At 39.6% G+C, this 19926-nt stretch overlaps 1 protein-coding gene and 1 pseudogene across 1 annotated transcript in view; both read left to right on the top strand.

Annotated features, from left to right (window-relative positions):
• The window catches only part of LOC136402219 (complement factor H-related protein 4-like), a 53505-nt gene that overhangs the window by 12579 nt on the left and 21000 nt on the right, over window positions 1-19926 (top strand). The gene's annotated exons all lie outside the window — the stretch shown is intronic.
• Window positions 16-18687, top strand: LOC136389736 (complement factor H-like; annotated as a pseudogene).

Genomic DNA, 19926 nt, shown 5'->3' with positions numbered 1-19926 from the left:
GGGTGAAACTCCCCTATGCTGTGTGTAAAGCAACAATTTTCAATGATTTTCAACTGGCATGCCACAAGAATTTTAAAAGCATGTATCCTTGACCATTTAGGCAGAGAACTGACCTCTTTTCCCTTAGATTGTTAAATATAAAAAAAAAAAATGACAACAGCCAACACAACAACAGCCATTTGTTGTAAATGAGTCACAATTATACCAATTTTTATGTTTGATCAGTAGAAAATATATATTTCAATGTGCCACAGAATTTAAGTAATTAGATTGTGTGCTCCATGAGATGAAAAAGGTTGAAAACTGCTGGTGTAATGGACCCAGAAGAAGCCGTTTCTCCATATCCTCTCCACATCAGCTGAAACAGTAAATTACAATCCAGGCTCAGAAATCAACCAACATTATCTCACTTCTGTCCTGAAATGAACATAGACAGGCACTTTGGCTCACTGTGTAAATCCCAGATGCAATTTCTATTTATGCGTATTGTATGCATCCTCAAGATGAAGAGGATGGAGGAGCCTAGGGAACAAAAGGAGTGTAGCATCGATTATGGAGATACTTATTTTTGCAAGTTTCAAATGTTTTTTTAGTGATTAAGTAATTTAATTTGTTCAATCTGTCCTTATTTTAAGATCCCAAATAGTGTTTGCTTTTCTTTTTCAATTTAAACGTTATATTTGTGCTTGACTGCTTGACCTCTACTCTTCGTATAGAAAAAACTCCATGTTCTTAGCCATTCATATCGAGGTTGGGACCATTAACTCATCTAGATCTTCAGAAGAAATATTTTGAATCCCAGCTATATGCACATGGCACCAAATTAAATTATATTTGCGAAGATGGTTTCAGGCTATCTGAAGCTGATGGAATCACATGTCACCTAGGGAAGTGGAGTTCTCCTCCTCAGTGTGTAGGTAAGCACAGCACTGAAACTACAATTCTGTTTTCGATACAGTTCATTAAAATAGTCATCCAAGTCATGGGACATTCTTATTTGAATTTATCAATATATAAAACCATTTATGTATTTATATATCATTTATATGTTAACATATTTTACCCAACCATTTTGGCACAATCAAATCAGTTTTATTTTTGATAATTCCATTGACTCATTGTGCAATCCATTTTACTTTTGACTCTTTTTAATTTCTACTAAAACTGGACATGTAGTGAAATTAAACCTAACTATTCATATCGATACACCTATTCATATGTCTTCATACAGGTTGTAGTGAAGGCTTTGCCACCAGGGTTTTTAAAAACGTTATGCTCTTCCTACAGTGTCCCTCCTGATCTCTTACCATTTATGACACATACTTAGATGACTAATTCTCAATGTGTAGTTTTCTTTTAATACTTATGATTATTTAGAGAGGCACTGAGAGCCATTCTAGAATATGTTAATGTCTTTTGTTTTGTGTTCTTGCTCATGTTCACAGCAAGACAAACATGACAATGGTGATTTTAGAAAGCATTGGGCAGCTCTCTGTGATGTGAGGTTAGTGGTTGTATGATCATTTTGTTTCAAATGAAAGTACCAGATAGGACCACCAGTACATAAAATAAATTTCATAGTTAGTGAAATATGCAGTCCTTCTTTCATTCTTTTTTAGGACTTCCTTGTGATTCACCACCACTTTCAATAGACAGTGGTCAAGTACCTAAGGGTCCCAGGAGTTATCCACATGGAGCAGAAGTCACATACTGATGTGCTGAGGGATTGGGATTTATGGACCTGCATCTGTAAAATGTTTAGGAGGAAATGGTCCCATCCACCAGAATGCATAAGTATAGTGTCTTTATATCCTAAGGCTCTTAAATATCTTTAAGTCAGAGCATTGATGATACAAATATAAAAATGCAGCAATTCTAGAATATAACAAGATATATCAGGAAAGTCCTGGATACTGGCCGGGAATTAAAATCCCTAGAAATATGCCATGTTTGACAACAGGAGCCAAATTATTTCATTTTCATGTAAACTGTGTTCATGTTCCACGTGCTCTTCCTGTTTTGTAGGCGATCCCTGCTTATCAATCTCTTCATTCTTCAGTTCCCTGTTAGTTTATCAGTGATCTCCTTATAGATGTATAATTTTCTAAGGTGTCTGAAGTCATTATGAAAAAAAGATTTTAACGAGGCAAAAGCAGAAACAGGGAAATCATGTAGGGTGTCTGTATGGACAAACAAGAATGTAAGAAGCGTGGTCTCAAGCATTACTCATATCCTGGTGTCGATGGGCTTTCAGTAATTATCATTCCCATGTTGTGCTTTTTTTTTCCATGTTGTGCTTTTGATAACTGTAGAATCATTCAATGCAATCAACTCAAGATTGCTCATATATTTTCAAGTTTTTAGAAAAATATTTCACCATATGCACTTGTTTGATATACACCTATCGTTCTAGAGTACAATTAATTGTATAGATTTACAGAAGAAGGATATGTTTTTTATGTCCTTTGAGAAGTGTTTTGTTCAGAGCCACCAAGCTTCGATAACGCCATGCTCCAACAAGCGAAGACGAAATTGTATGCTTCAGGGGAGCAAGTAACTTGCACATGTCCACAATATTACCAGATGGAGGGGTCTAATTATGTCCAGTGTATAAATGGCAGATGGATAGGAACACTAACTTGCAGAGGTATGTTGATAAAATATTATTTATTGTGGTGTATTTTTTTTTTAGCGAGAGAGAGGAACGGACGGAGCAGACAGGAGAGAGATGAGAAGCATCAACTCTTAGTTGCGTCACTTTCGTTGTTCATTCATTGCTGTCTCATATGTATTGATACATAGACAGGGGTTGGTAGGCAGGCCGGGCTTAAGCCAAGCCAGTCACCCCTTTGTCAAGCAATAGACATTGGGGTTCAAGCAGGCAACCATGGGGTCATGTCTATGATTCCACAATGAAGCCGCTGAGCCTAAAGTCAACCTGGTGAGTCTACTTTTAAGCCAGCAACTTCACGGTTTTGAACCTGGGTCCTCTACATCCAGGTCTGAAGCTCTATGCACTGCACCATGACCCGGTCAGCTGAATTTATATAATTTACAAGATTTATTTTCTTAATCTCAAATGGAAATGTCCAGAATAACTATCATTTTCATAAGTCTAAAATTTTCTATTAATCTTTAAAAAAATAAGAAAGAAATTTAATGTATAGAGGCTTAGCTCTTACAAAAATAATATTGCTTTACCTTCTTTTTTTCTACCTTACATGTAAATTTATAAAATATTTCAGTCTTCATGACAGATTAATGATTGATTTTAAATTCTAGAAGTCCATTGGAATCTCATTGATTGATTTGAGTTCTAAACAATTACATTAGAGATAAATTTTTTTTTAATTTTTGTTCAGATGTGTCCTGTGGGAGTCCCCCCACAGTGGAAAATGCCATTATACAAAGTAAGAAGCCGAGTGACGTCACGGAAATGGCGCCGTGAGCAGCGCATCCGACAGATCTCCCCAAAATCACAACAAATTTATCAACTAGAAACAGAAAAATTTATCCTCGGAGCATTCCGGAGTTCCACACAAACTGAAAGCGAAAGGACTGTTATCACTTGAATCTGAGAAACGAGGGTGTAGAGGAAGCTACCGCAGGGACGTTCATTCAAGCCGCGGAGGGAGTGCGCCTGCGGTGAGTCAGCCCACACTCGGGAGCGGCGAGCAGCCGCCGGAGCGCGCCCGGTCTGGTTGCAGAGCGAGCACCGCCCACACTCGGGAGCCGCGGAGGGAGTGCGCCTGCGGTGAGTCGGCCCACACTCGGGAGCGGCGAGCAGCCGCCGGTGCGCGCCCAGTCCGGTTGCAGAGCGAGTAGCCGCCGGCGCGCACCCGGTCCGGTTGCAGAGCGAGCACCGCTAACATTCCCAGCGGCCCGCACACTGCGAGTGAGAGACCCCAGCCACCAGTGCCCGGAGCACCCCATTCGCGCACGTGCCCTGGGCAATCCACGCGCCCAGAGCGCCCTACTGGCCCGCACACCCAGGGTGCCCCATTATCCTGCGCCCAGTGCACCCCAGCCGCCAGCAGCGGGGCGAGCGGGAGAGGCGCGCCAGGGCGGTCTTCTCTACTTGGGAGATTCTCTCCGTGGGCGGGGCACCTCACCCAGCCATTCAAGCTAACAATCAAGCATTGGGGGAGGGGCGCTCAGGCAGCCTGAAATACCTTCGGGAGCACAGCTGCGGACCCAATCACTGAAATTAGCTTAACCCATGAAATCTGCGCACCCACGGGTTCTAATTGATAAGATCTCTCTCAGTTCAGCAATCCAAGACAAGAGGCGTGATATTTTTTAGTGCCTCTCGCTAAAGGGGCGGGGGCAACTTCTGATTGATAGAGCCTCCATATTCAGGGATAAACGCTAACAAGAGGGACTTGGCAGATAATAAGATCTATACTACACTAGTCGCAAGCAGAGACTAGTGCCTCTTCTTCCCAGCCAAAACAGGCTACAAAGTGTGGAAAGCCTGGGTTGAGTGGTCCAACTGAATGCTAGGTGCTAAACAGTCACCTTGACAACAATTGACTCCCACTCCTGCCTGACTGATTACACTGGAGGCTCTGACGGCCAGAGCATTTCTCAAAGCCTTGCGCTGAGTGGGGATAGTGTGGGGATTTCCCAGCTCTTTGAGCCTCTTACTCCCCAGGCAGAAGCAGTTGCAGCCTTATAGCTGGATCACCAGGCTGCTAATTCAGGAAGGGGGGACTAGGAGAGAGACTCCAGGAAAGCAAACTCTCTCATCATTGGACCCTGCAAACGCCAACAAGCCTTGACTACCAGCAAGACTAAAGCCAATTATATGACATTGCCATAGAATCCCATCAACTGCAAATCCCTACCTAAGTGTGACACAGGGGCAGAGCCTGGGGTACAGAGTCACCGACCAGGAAAAGGGAGAGAAAAGAAAAAGGAAGAAGTTAACCTCTCAAAATAAAGAAAAATCCACAGACTTTACAACTTGTTCCACTAATTTTTTTTTTGCTGTTGTTTGTTTCTTTTATCTTATTGCCTTTATTATTATTATTTCTATTTCCTCCACCTCGGTCCTTCTATTCTCTGCCCATCTTATGCTTCCCTTTTCTTGAACTACACTACCCATGAGTGTTACATTTTATTTCTCTTCTTCATCCTCACCCTCCTTTAAGGTTATAATCCAAAACACTTAACTCTCACTCTCTCCTCTTTTGTTTTTGTTTTGTTTTGCTTTATTTTGTTTTTTTCTCTTCCTTTTTTTTTCTTCCTTCGTTTTTCTCTTTTTCTTATTTTTTCCTTTCTATTCGTTTTTTCTTTTCTCGTTTTACTTTCCTCCCATTTAATCCTCAATCACAAACAAATTAGTTAATTTGGGACTCAAGGTTTTTTTTTTACTTTATTTTTCTTTTTCACTTTTGTTTTTGTTTTTTTCTTGTTTGTTTATTTTTGTGGCATTTTGGGTACTTTTTACGTTGCTTTTTAACTCACTAGCATTCCTCCCAACCCAAGGTCTCCATTGTATTTAGTCTTCGCTCCACTTAATACAACAGATTTTTACTTATTATTTTTATTTTTTTCTTCCTTATTATTCTTTTTTTTTTCCTCCTTTTTTCTGGTTCCCTCTTATCCCTCTCATTATATCTCTGAGTCAACCATCACTTACAAGCAAATCATCTTACGCTTGTCTAAGATTTTCTTCCTTTTTTTATTTTTTTTATTTTTATTTTTTGCATTTAGTAGGTCCCTATTCCCTTTTTTTGCCCCTTGAACTCTTCACCCCAAATCAGGCCCTCCATTATAGGCAGTTTTTGTTCCATTTAGCATAATATAATTCACAGGCCATTACAATATTTCCCTGAGGAGGGGAGAGGAGGGAAAGAGAAGAAAGAAAAAAGGGGGAAATAATAAATTATTACTGTTTTTTTTTTTTTTGTGGGGTGTTTTACCTTTTTTTTTTTTTTTTTTTTTTTACTTTTTACTCTTTATTAATTCTAATTAGTGCTATCAACAAGACCACCCTCAGATGCCAATAAGAAAGAGGAAATCAAATATTATGGATACAAAAGAAAGAGAGGTAACAAATAGATGTGGAAAAATCTATGGAGAAAAGACTTAACATATTGGAAGCCTTGGAGCTAAATGACAGAGAATTTAAAATAGAAATCTTAAAAATACTCAGAGATATACAAGAAAACACAGAAAGGCAATTTAGGGAGATCAGAAAACAACTCAATGAACACAAAGAATATATTACCAAGGAAATTGAAACTATAAAAACAAATCAAACAGAAATGAAAAACTCAATTCACGAGCTGAAAAACGAGGTAACAAGCTTAGCTAACAGAACAGCCCAGATTGAAGATAGGATTAGTGAAATAGAAGACAAACAACTTGAGGCACAACAGAGAGAAGAAGAAAGAGACTTAAAAATAATAAAAAATGAGAAAGCCCTACAGGAATTGTCTGACTCCATCAGAAAGAATAACATAAGAATAATAGGTATATCAGAGGGAGAAGAGAAAGAAAATGGAATGGAGAATATACTCAAACAAATAATAGACGAGAACTTCCCAAGCCTGTGGAAAGAACTAAAGCCTCAAATTCAAGAAGCAAACAGAACACCGAGTTTTCTTAACCCCAACAAACCCACTCCAAGGCACATCATAATAAACATGACACAAACCAATGACAAAGAAAAAATTCTCAAGGCAGCCAGGGAAAAGAAGAGTACAACATATAAAGGAAGGCCTATTAGATTATCATCAGATTTCTCAGCAGAAACTCTACAAGCTAGAAGAGAGTGGACCCCAATATTTAAAGCCCTGAAAGAGAGGAACTTTCAGCCAAGAATACTATACCCATCAAAGCTGTCCTTCAAGTACGAAGGAGATATAAAAACATTCACAAATACAGAAAAGATGAGAGAATTTATCAGCAGAAAGCCCCCACTCCAGGAAATACTAAAGGGGGTTTTCCAACCAGATTCAAAGAACAAAAGAAAACAACACCACAAGTAACAGCTCCACCAAGAACACAATAAAACCAAACTTAAACTGTGACAACAAAGGAAAAAAAGGGGGGAGAGGATGGAGATTAACAGTAGCAAAGGATGATGAAGTGCAGAAATACTCATAAGATAGGGTACTACAATGAATATGGTAGGTACCCTTTTCATTACTTAATGGTAACCACCCTTGAAAAAACCACCACAAAAACACTTGACTTAAAAAAGGTAGCAACAGAGGAAAGAAGTATGGAACACAAACAAACAAAAACAAATGATAGAAAAACAAAAGAGAAGAATCAAACAAGATACAAAACTAATAGAAAGCATTTTATAAAATGGCAGTGGGGAACCCACAAGTGTCAATAACTACACTAAATGTAAATGGATTAAACTTACCAATAAAAAGACACAGAGTAGCAGAATGGATTAAAAAAGAAAATCCAACTATATGCTGCCTACAAGAAACACATCTAAGCAACAAGGATAAAAACAAATTCAAAGTGAAAGGCTGGAAAACAATACTCCAAGCAAACAACACCCAAAAAAAAGCAGGTGTAGCAATACTCATATCTAATAATGCTGACTACAAGACAGAAAAAGTACTCAGAGACAAAAATGGTCATTTCATAATGATTAAGGGGACACTGAATCAAGAAGACATAACAATCCTTAATATATATGCACCAAACCAAGGAGCACCAAAATATATAAGACAGCTACTTATTGACCTTAAAACAAAAACTAACAAAAATACAATCATACTTGGAGAACTCAATACACCACTGACGGCTCTAGATCGGTCATCCAAACAGAGAATCGATAAAGATATAGTGGCCTTAAACGAAATACTAGAACACCTGGATATGATAGACATCTATAGGACACTTCATCCCAAAGCGACAGAGTATACATTTTTCTCTAGTGTACATGGAACATTCTCAAGAATTGACCATATGTTGGGCCACAAAGACAATATCAGCAAATTTAGAAAAATTGAAATTGTACCAAGCATATTTTCTGATCATAAAGCCTTGAAACTAGAATTCAACTGCAAAAAAGAGGGGGAAAAACCCACAAAAATGTGGAAACTAAACAACATACTTCTAAAAAATGAATGGGTCAAATAAGAAATAAGCGCAGAGATCAAAAGATATATACAGACAAATGAAAATGAAAATACGACATATCAGAATCTCTGGGATGCAGCAAAAGCAGTAATAAGAGGAAAGTTCATATCACTTCAGGCCTATATGAACAAACAAGAGAGAGTCAAAGTAAACCACTTAACTTCACACCTTAAGGAACTAGAAAAAGAAGAACAAAGACAACCCAAAACCAGCCGAAGAAAGGAGATAATAAAAATCAGAGCAGAAATAAATGAAATAGAGAACAGAAAAACTATAGAAAAAATCAATAAAACAAGGAGCTGGTTCTTTGAAAAGATCAACAAAATTGACAAACCCTTGGCAAGACTCACCAAGGAAAAAAGGCACAGGACTCAAATAAATAAAATCCAAAGTGAAAGAGGAGAGATCACCACAGACATTATAGATATACAAAGAATTATTGTAGAATACTATGAAAAATTATATGCCACCAAATACAACAATCTAGAAGAAATGAATAAATTCCTAGAACAATACAACCTTCCTAGACTGAGTCATGAAGAAGCAGAAAGCCTAAACAGACCAATCAGCAGGGAGGAAATAGAAAAAACTATTAAAAACCTCCCCAAAAAGAAAAGTCCAGGCCCAGACGGTTATACTAGTGAATTCTATCAAACATTCAAAGAAGACTTGGTTCCTATTCTACTCAAAGTCTTCCAAAAAATTGAAGAAGAAGCAATACTTCCAAACACATTTTATGAGGCCAACATAACCCTCATACCAAAACCTGGCAAGGATGGCACAAAGAAAGAAAACTACAGACCAATATCTCTAATGAATACAGATGCTAAAATACTAAACAAAATACTGGCAAACCGAATACAACAACATATTAAAAAAATAATACATCATGATCAAGTGGGATTCATCCCAGAATCTCAAGGATGGTTCAACATACGCAAAACGGTTAACGTAATACACCATATCAACAAAACAAAGAACAAAAACCACATGATCTTATCAATAGATGCAGAAAAGGCTTTTGATAAAATACAACACAATTTTATGTTTAAGACTCTCAACAAAATGGGTATAGAAGGAAAATATCTCAACATGATAAAGGCCATATATGATAAACCATCAGCTAACATCATATTAAATGGCATAAAACTGAGGACTTTCTACCTTAAATCAGGAACAAGACAGGGTTGTCCACTCTCTCCACTCTTATTTAACGTGGTGCTAGAAGTTCTGGCCAGAGCAATCAGACAAGACAAAGAAATAAAAGGCATCCATATCGGAAAAGAAGAAGTAAAGGTATCACTTTTTGCTGATGATATGATCCTATACATCGAAAACCCGAAGGACTCCACAAAAAGATTATTAGAAACAATAAACCAATACAGTAAGGTCGCAGGATACAAAATTAACATACAAAAGTCCATAGCCTTTCTCTATGCCAACAATGAAATATTAGAAAACGAACTCAAAAAAATAATCCCCTTCACGATTGCAACAAAAAAAATAAAATACCTAGGAATAAACATAACAAAGAATGTAAAGGACCTTTATAATGAAAATTACAAAGCATTGTTAAGGGAAATCAAAAAAGATACAATGAGATGGAAAAATATTCCTTGTTCTTGGATAGGAAGAATAAATATAATCAAAATGGCCATATTATCCAAAGCAATATACAAATTTAATGCAATTCCCATCAAAATCCCTATGAGATTTTTTAAAGAAATGGAACAGAAAATCATCAGATTTATATGGAACTATAAAAAACCCCGAATAGCCAAAACAATCCTAAGGAAAAAGAATGAAGCTGGGGGCATTACAATACCTGACTTTAAACTATATTATAGGGCCACGATAATCAAAACAGCATGGTATTGGCAGAAAAATAGACACTCAGACCAATGGAACAGAATAGAAAGCCCAGAAATAAAACCACATATATATGGTCAAATAATCTTTGATAAAGGGGCCAACAACACACAATGGAGAAAAGAAAGCCTCTTCAACAAATGGTGTTGGGAAAACTGGAAAGCCACATGCAAAAGAATGAAACTCGACTACAGCCTGTCCCCGTGTACTAAAATTAATTCAAAATGGATCAAAGACCTAAATATAAGACCTGAAACAATAAAGTACATAGAAGAAGACATAGGTACTAAACTCATGGACCTGGGTTTTAAAGAACATTTTATGAACTTGACTCCAATGGCAAGAGAAGTGAAGGCAAAGATAAATGAATGGGACTACATCAGAATAAAAAGTTTTTGCTCAGCAAGAGAAACTGATATCAAAATAAACAGACAGCCAACTAAATGGGAAATGATATTTTCAAACAACAGCTCAGATAAGGGCCTAATATCCAAAATTTACAAAGAAATCATAAAACTCAACAACAAACAAGCAAACAATCCAATAAAAAAATGGGAAAAGGACATGAACAGACACTTCTCCCAGGAAGAGATACAAATGGCCAACAGATATATGAAAAGATGCTCAGATTCATTAGTTATTAGAGAAATGCAAATCAAAACTACAATGAGATATCACCTCACCCCTGTTAGATTAGCTATTATCAACAAGACGGGTAATAGCAAATGTTGGAGAGGCTGTGGAGAAAAAGGAACCCTCATTCACTGTTGGTGGGACTGTAAAGAAGTACAACCATTATGGAGGAAAGTATGGTGGTTCCTCAAAAAACTGCAAATAGAACTACCTTATGACCCAGCAATCCCTCTACTGGGTATATACCCCAAAACCTCAGAAACATTGATACGTGAAGACACATGTAGCCCCATGTTCATTGCAGCACTGTTCACAGTGGCCAAGACATGGAAACAACCAAAAAGCCCTTCAATAGAAGACTGGATAAAGAAGATGTGGCACATATACACTATGGAATACTACTCAGCCATAAGAAATGATGACATCAGATCATTTACAGCAAAATGGTGGGAACTTGATAACATTATACGAAGTGAAATAAGTAAATCAGAAAAAAACAAGAACTATATGATTCCATACATTGGTGGAACATAAAAACGAGACTAAGAGACATGGACAAGAGTGTGGTGGTTACCAGGGGTGGGGGGAGGGAGGACATGGGAGGGAGGGAGGGAGGGAGAGAGTTAGGGGGAGGGGGAGGGGCACAGAGAACCAGATAGAGTGTGGCGGAGGACATTCTGACTTTGGGTGAGGGGTATGCAACATAATTTAATGACAAAATAACCTAGACATGTTTTCTTTGAATATATGTACCCTGATTTATTAATGTCATCCCATTACCATTAATAAAAATTTATTTAAAGACAAAAAAAAAAAAAAAAAAGAGAGAGATAAAACTGCAGGAAAAAAAAAAAAAAAAAAAAAAAAAACAAAGTAAGAAGCCTAGGTATGTGTCTGGTGAGACAGTATATTATGAATGCACCAAGTCTTTGGACTGATATGGAGAAGCAGAAGTGACAAGTTTTAATGGGAACTGGTCAAAACCCCCGAGTTCAAAGGTAAAGTTATCTTATTCTCCCCACCCCCACTGCCCCAATTTTACAGAATACATTAGGGACAAAATGTGTTGACATAAACACATAATGAAGTAGTTCTTATGGAGTAAAATTTGTTTTTTGTTTCTTTTTTTTTTTTTTTTTTTTTTTTTTGAGAAAGAGAGGGCAAGGCAGGGCCAGACAGACAGGAAAGGAGAGAGATGAGAAGCATCAATTCTTTGTTGCTGCTCCTTAGTTGTTCATTGATTGCTTTCTCATATGTGCCTTGACCGAGGGATAGAAGGAGGCGGCAGGCGAGCCAATGACCCCTTGCTCAAGCCAGTACCCTGGGCTCAAGCTAGCAACCTTAGGCTTCAAGTCAGTGACCTGAGCCCAAGCCAGAGACCGTGGAGTTGTTTGTGTCTATGATCCCACACTCAAGCTGGTGACCCGGCACTCAAGCCAGATGAGTCTGTGCTCAAGGTGGCGATCTCAGGATTTTGAACCTGGGTCCTCAGCATCTCAGGTCGACACTCTATCTGCTGCACCATCTCCTGGTCAGACTGGATTGAAATTTTTTAATGGAAATAAAATGATGGTGCTTAAAGTTCAATTCTTCTTATGGACTGAAAAAGTAATATGGCCACATTTGTTTTATGGAAGATTTAAGGACATTAGAAGAGGAGTTGGAACCATGTAAAAGTTGTCTTAAGCAATAAGCCACTGAGTGTTTCCTGAGGAATAGATGCATTCAAGACACCTTAGGTACACTTGACAGCCCTGTGGCATTCTTCTTGGAGACTAGGCAGCTGGGGCGTGATCAGAGGACGGGATAAAGTCTGGGCTTCTTCAGCATGCAGATTATATATGACGACAGGGCACCAGCTGAGTTCATCCAGGGTATTAGTGTGTAGATACATTTTAAAAACATCTGAGAACCCTGTCATGAGAACCGCAGCATTTAGGGTTCACGAATGAAAGGAGCCAATGAAGAAGGTATATTAACCAATTCTAGTTTTTCCAAATAAACTTAGGCCTGTTGGATGTTGTATTGGAACATTGAGAAACAGATGTTTTGCCACACACTTAAGTAGCCAAATTAAAGAGACGTTATTTTAAATCCAGTGACCTAAAAGAGACCTAAGTTGTTCAAATCTTGTGGCCTCAAACACAGTTTGATGTCAGATTTTATTTTTTATTTTATTTTATTTTATTTTTTTTTGCATTTTTCTGAAGCTGGAAACAGGGAGAGACAGTCAGACAGACTCCCGCATGCGCCCGACCGGGATCCACCCGGCACGCCACCATGGGGCGACGCTCTGCCCACCAGGGGGCGATGCTCTGCCCATCCTGGGCGTCGCCATGTTGCGACCAGAGCCACTCTAGCGCCTGGGGCAGAGGCCACAGAGCCATCCCCAGCGCCGGGGCCATCTTTGCTCCAATGGAGCCTTGGCTGCGGGAGGGGAAGAGAGAGACAGAGAGGAAGGCGCAGCGGAGGGGTGGAGAAGCAAATGGGCGCTTCTCCTGTGTGCCCTGGCCGGGAATCGAACCCAGGTCCTCCGCACGCTAGGCCTACGCTCTACCGCTGAGCCAACCGGCCAGGGCCTGATGTCAGATTTTAAAGACCAAATTACTGACTGACTGGGGAATGGGGAGATGGGGAAGCATTGCAGTAAAACAAAGCAGTGAAACAAGCTCTCTTACATTCTGGGAACATCTGCAAGCTTGTGGAACTCTCCCCAAGGCTACATCATGGGAAGCCAGCCTCAAGTCCAGGGGTAGGGAGTCTTTTATAAAAAAGTATATTCTGCTGAAAGTCTCTTTGTTTTAGAGAAAGTAAGTTTGGCTGAAAGTTACTTATCCTAAGAACCTTTCTTTTTAACATTTCAGTGGATATTTTAAATCTTTTCCTTGGAGTCATCCAATGCTTTCAGGTTTGAAGTGACTTTCCTGCAGGCAGCATAGAACTGGGCCATTTTATGTGTCCACCATGCATTTTCAGACTTTTAGCTGGTGTAGTCCAGCTATTTACATTTAAAGTCATCGTTGATATGTTACGGGCTCAGAGAGCCATTTTATTTGTTGTGTGTGTCCTTCCTCTGTTTCTCATTCCTGCTTGCCTTTATTTCTTGCTTCCCCGTGGATCCTTTTCATTTTTTCTTTTATTGAACATTTAAAAAGAACTTTGTTTTTATATATCCATATTGTTTTTCAGTGTGTCTCTTTGTATAGTTTTATTAGTGCTTGCTTGAGATATTAAAATATACTTATAGACAGCCTACCACTTCCAACTAAAATTGATCTGTGACCACTTCAAGTGAAAGGTGAAAACCTTACTTCCAATTAGGTACACCATTTATAAACCTGAAGGTCTGGCCCTGGCCGGTTGGCTCAGAGGTAGAGCGTCGGCCTGGCATGTGGGGGACACGGATTCGATTCCCGGCCAGGGCACATAGGAGAAGAGCCCATTTGCTTCTCCACCCCCCCCCCCTCCTTCCTCTCTGTCTCTCTCTTCCCCTCCTGCAGCCAAGGCTCCATTGGAGCAAAGATGGCCCCGGCGCTGGGGATGGCTCCTTGGCCTCTGCCCCAGGCGCTAGAGTGGCTCTGGTCACGGCAGAGCAATGCCCCGGAGGGGCAAAGCATCGCCCCCTGGTGGGCAGAGCGTCGCCCCTGGTGGGCGTGCCGGGTGGATCCCAGTCGGGCGCATGCGGGAGTCTGTCTGACTGTCTCTCCCCATTTCCAGCTTCAGAAAAATACAAAAAATAAATAAATAAATAAATAAATAAACCTGAAGGTCTGAGGTGTTTCCTCTGCATATAACAAGCACCATATCAAATGATACATTTTTGCACAAACATCCACCATAATTTAACACGCTCACTGGAAAAAAGTGGTCCTATTGTATTTACCAGTATTTCTATCAATTCCATTGGCTTTTCTTTCTTCCTAACATCTCCATACGTCTGCTATCTTTCCTTTCTATTTGAAGATTGCTTTAGCACTTCATTAAGGTTAGGTCTGCTGGAGAAAATTCTCTTCATTTTCCTTACACTGAGAATATCTTTATTTCACACTTTAATCCTAATGGATGGTAGAACAGGGTAGAATTTGGCGTTGACAGTTTGTTTTTTCCTGAACTTGTCAAATTTTGTTTCTATTTCTAATTCCCTCATCACAGATGTGACTCCATTGACATTTTTTTTTCCAAAAATGAAAATATTATAGGAATGTCTAATTTATTGCAATAGTTCCCAGGTAACCATTTTGTGAAAATATTAATGAGTTGATGAATATTAGACCCAATTGATGAATGTTAGACATATTTCAGGTTAAAGTTATATTGTCAAAGTTTCATTTTTAATTAAGAAATATTTGACTATCTTGGATATTTAATAATTATAATATAGTCCATTATTGATCTGCCCCCCAACTAGGTAATATTTATGTCATTCTATACTTATTTCTTCAATTTTAGGATATAAAACCATACACTTCCTTATAATACTTATAAGGTTTCTTTATGTTTTATTTTTTCATTGTATTTATTAGGGTACAAGTCCCACTGACATTTGAATCCTTTTGTCCATATGAGTATTACATAATGACTACCTACCTGTTTTTGAAATTTTTTTCTTTTTGTGTTTTCAGCACTTAGGGGATGATGGATCCTGGGATAAATGTCTCTGATTTTCTCCTGTTTGAAGTTCATTCATATTTATTATGTGTCGATTGAAGCCTCATGCTGTATTAGAATTTTTCACCAACTATTTTTGGAATGTGGCTTTTAGTTTTCAGCCCTTTCTTTTCTCTTTCTGGGCCTCCAAATTTTGCCATCTTCTCACTGCTCCCCGAAGCTCTATTTACTTTCTGTTGTGGTCCATTTTCAAAGTGAGTAACTTATATGATTCTCTCTTAAGGCTTAAGGATTTATGCTTCTGTCATCTGAAATCTATCATTGAGCCCATCCAATGAGTTTTCTTTTTAATTCTGTTACGCGGTTTTCAGTTCAATGATTCCATTCAGAGTGTTAGAAAACGATGGCCCAGCCTGACCTGTGATGGCGCAGTGGATAAATCATAGACCTGGAACTCTGAGGTCGCCGAATTAATACCTTGGCCTTGCCTGGTCAAGGCACATATGGGAGTTGATGCTTCCTGCTTCTCCCTTCTCTCTCTCTCTTTCCTCTATAAAATGAATGAATAAAATCTTTAAAAAACAACAAAAAAACTAAAGCCATGACCCATAAATTTACATTGTGTGTCATCCAGTATTGTCTTCTCTCGATTGTCCTTGATCCTTTGAGACTTTTCTGAGTGATCTTAAGTTGTATTATTCACATTTTGGGTATTATGTCCTAAGACTCTGTCTTCTTTTTTTTTATTGAGAGGAGGGGACACAGACTCCTACATGTGCACCAGCCAATGTCTACCCAGCAAGCCCACCAGGGTGCGATGCTCTATCCATCTGGGGCCCTTGCTCCATTGCAAACCGAGACATTTTTTTTAGCATCTGAGGTAGAGGACAGGGAGCCATCCTCAGCATCTGGGGCCAACTTGTTCCAATTGAGCAATGGCTGCAGGAGGGGAGAAGAGAGAGAGAGAAAGAGAGAGTGAAAAGAAAGAGGAGGTAGGGTGGATAAGCAGATGGGGGTTTCTCCTCTGTGCCTTGACTGGGAATTGAACCCAAAATATCCACACACCAGCTGATGCTCCACCCCTAAGACAACGGGTTTAGACCAATACTCTGACTTTCATCAAATCTTACATATATCGGAATAACATCAATACCTGTGCAAAGGGTAAGTCTAGGCTTTCCACGGGGCCTACTGAGAGCACAGGATATGAAAGAGGTAACTTGTCTGACTTGTCTTATTTGCTTGTCAGAGGACGTCTAAGACCCTCACTGGCCCTTGTTGATCAATGTGGGTAGGAGGTTGGCCTTAGGTTTATTCTCAAGCATTTCTTTATTGAGTAAGAGGAGTATGGCACAGAATTGTTTTTTTGTTTTTTGTTTTTAAATGCTGCTCCTTTTCTGGACCTTTGGCTAAACAGAATAGACTTTTGTTGGGATTTTTTTTTTACCCCCAGTGAACTTGATACCATTTCTAGGTCTCTTTCTTCATCAGGACACACTCCAGGAGACACAGAAGAGAAGACTGAAACCTACACTCACTGCAGTGAGTCCTGAACCAGATTGACTTCTCTGACACTCTTAAGTTTCTTTTGTTCGTTTACAATGCGTTCCGGTCCTTCTGTTACGCATGGCCTAAGGAACAAGCAGAAACGTTGCTACCTTATCTTGTCTACGAAAGAAATGTAGAAAATACATTTCACATTACACCAATTTGTAATTCTATGATTTTATTTGACAAGTTACATTCTTTTTTAAATAAAAATGAAAACCAATAAAAAATGATAAGATCCAGTAGACACTGTAGTATGTTGCACATAAGAACAAGAAATTTCCTTTATCTTAGCTATCCCCCTGTCCAGTACACAGTCATTAACTACACCATTTTCTAAATACTGCAAAGCTGCAAGGCAGACATATTTGTTAACATTAGAATGACTTTAAAAGTCTTTTAATTTAATTGTTCCAGTCGCCATTTTTGTTCATTATTATTTTTTATTGGTTTCCGTTGTAAAGCAGGGTGGTTAGACAAGCATGTATATTATAAAGTGTCCCCCTGATGTTTCTAGTTACTACTTGGCACTAACTGTAGTTATTATAGTATTATTGATTAGATTTCTTATACTGACCTTTACATCCCCATGACTGTTTGCTAATTACCAATCTAATTTCCAATCCCTGCATCTTTGGCCTCCAGCTCCCAACCCCCTGTCCCTCTGATAGCTGTCGGTGTTCTCTAGAAGGCAGCTATGCTAACCACTCTACCACCAACGCAACCGTCAGTCTTCTCTCTATCAATGATTCTTGTTCTTTAATTTGTTCATTTATTTTGCTCTGGAGATTCCTCATAGAACTAACATCATATGCTATTTGTACTTCTCTGACTGACTTGTTTCACTAGCCTGTACCCTCTAGGTCCAGCCATGTTGTCACAGTGGTAAGATTTATTTCCTTTTTATGGCCAACTAGTACTCCGTTGCATATATGTACCACTGCTTTTTTATCTGCTTGTCTGTTGAGGAGCACTTGGGCTGCTTCCAAATGTTGGCCATTGTAAATAACACTACAGTGCAAAGTGGGGTAAATAAATGCTTTCAAATTGGTGTTCTGGTTTTCTTGGAATATATACCCAGAAGTGAAATCTCTGGGTCATAAGGCAGCTCCATGTTTTTAAGGTAACCACCACACCATTTTCTACAGAGGCTGCTCCAGTCTGCCCTCCCAACAACAAGGCACAACCATTTAAAAGGGATTCATATTTTTTTCTGAGTTTAAGTGATGAAAATGACTCCAATGAATCATACTCTCATCTGAAATCATGTCTTAATAGGACTATAGTGCTATATTTGTATTAGCTTTATTAAAAACTATGTTTTAATATTGGTCTCTCTTTAAATCAAATAATATCTCTTTATAGAGTTTAGAGGAAAAAGTGGACCCCCTCCAGCTATTGAGAATGAAGACATTACCATGTTCCCATTAAGGGCCTATGCCCCAGGGTCATCAATTGAGTATCAATGCCAGGCTTACTATGAACTTCAGGGAAGTAGGAAAGTAACATTTCATGATGGAATGTGGTCACAACCCCCAAAATGCTTAGGTAAGTCCTTTAATATTCTCATGAATTCTGAGAAAATCAATGTAATGAGCATATTTTGCTATCTGCAATAAATATTTTATGAATTAAAAAACAATTCTACTGAATTATTGACTACCACAGGAATAAAGCAAAGCAAAGCTTTCTTCCCTGAGAGGATTCCAGGATGACAGGTGCGGAGGTGAGGATTTCTGCCACAGCCCCGACCACTCGCCTATTTGGCTTATGAAGAAGCCACATCTGGGAGAGGAAAAGAAGAGCACCGTCAGCTTATCCAGACGGGGCCACCATTGTGCCTGTTCCCCCAGAGTTGTCTCGCTGCCTGAGAGAACTGGTCCACCTCCTGTAACATCTGAGAACACGTGGTAAGCAGCTCCTGAGGGGACAAAGGCTACTGTCTCCCTTTGTTGGGAAAGACCAGCTGCAGCATTTTCTTCTGGGTGACAAGGTGGTCAGGACTCCCGCACTGTCCTCTCTCTGGGGGCGTCTGCTCTGCAGCCCCATGTCATCACTTCATCTGCAGGGACCTCGGCCACATCTCCCCTCCACCAGAAATCACACTGGCCCATCCCATGGTGACATTATGCCATTGACCCCAGGGAGCAAGAAAGAGCAACAAGTCTAGACTTACTGGTAAGACATTCGCATGTCAGATGGTGGGGACAAACCCAGCAAATATCCAGGGGCCAGTTACCTCAGGGACGTCGCCAGGGACCGAAGGTGCAGGGCACCTGCGATAAGTCTTTTAAACTGAGGCACACAACAAAGTTCTCCACAACAACAACAACAAAATGTATGACACCCAGTGTGCCTCTTGAAGCTTTGGGGGCACCTTCGTCCCCATTGGAGGTGCGACTTAGCCCATTTCTCAGTGATCTCCAAAGATGCTGGTGTGACTGAGGCGTAGAAGGGGAGGGGGCTGGTCCCAGGTCCAGGCTGCCAACACGGGGCTCTTCCACTCCAGCCGGTACCCAGTGGATCCGAGGGTGCTGGCATGACAGGGGACTTAAGCACACAGTCTGGATCCTTCCACAGGCCCCTGTCGGTGAGTCACACGCTGGCCTTGAGGAAAGCCCTTTCATTGTCTTTGAGAAACTGCTTTTGGCCTGCCACCAGGCCCTAGCCAAGGGTGAACCCTTGATATGGGTCAAGGTTTCATGTTGTTTACTGAACCAACACCCAACTGTTATCTCACCATTTTCTGGGGAAACTCTCTTTCTAGCACTGCTTACTCTTAAGCATGAAGCCAGTGATCTGTGCGGGTATCTCTGGACTCCCTTCCTCCCACGGCCCAGGTGTTTCTCATTATAACACTTCCACTCAGAGATAAACAGAGAGTATTTATTGTCAATCTAGATATTGAGAATTAAAATTCTTCCAGTGTGTTGTTTTTTTCAAGATGAATTTTTGAATTATGCTGTCAGTGATTTATTTTGGTTAAATGAAGACATTTGATTTTATCAAATTTATACCATAAATTATTGGGGAGAGTGGACCTCTTCATGATAGTGAGTCTTGCAATTCACAAATATCATGGACTTTTTAATTTATTTGCCTTTAAATTTTTTCTCAAAATTTTTTGAGGAGCAGTCTTACCAATGTTTTATC

Source organism: Saccopteryx leptura, chromosome 1, assembly GCF_036850995.1.
Source record: "Saccopteryx leptura isolate mSacLep1 chromosome 1, mSacLep1_pri_phased_curated, whole genome shotgun sequence".
Classification (NCBI taxonomy): Eukaryota; Metazoa; Chordata; class Mammalia; order Chiroptera; family Emballonuridae; genus Saccopteryx; species Saccopteryx leptura.
Note: the sequence above shows the minus strand (reverse complement) of the source record. Positions and strands in the feature narration are given on the sequence as shown.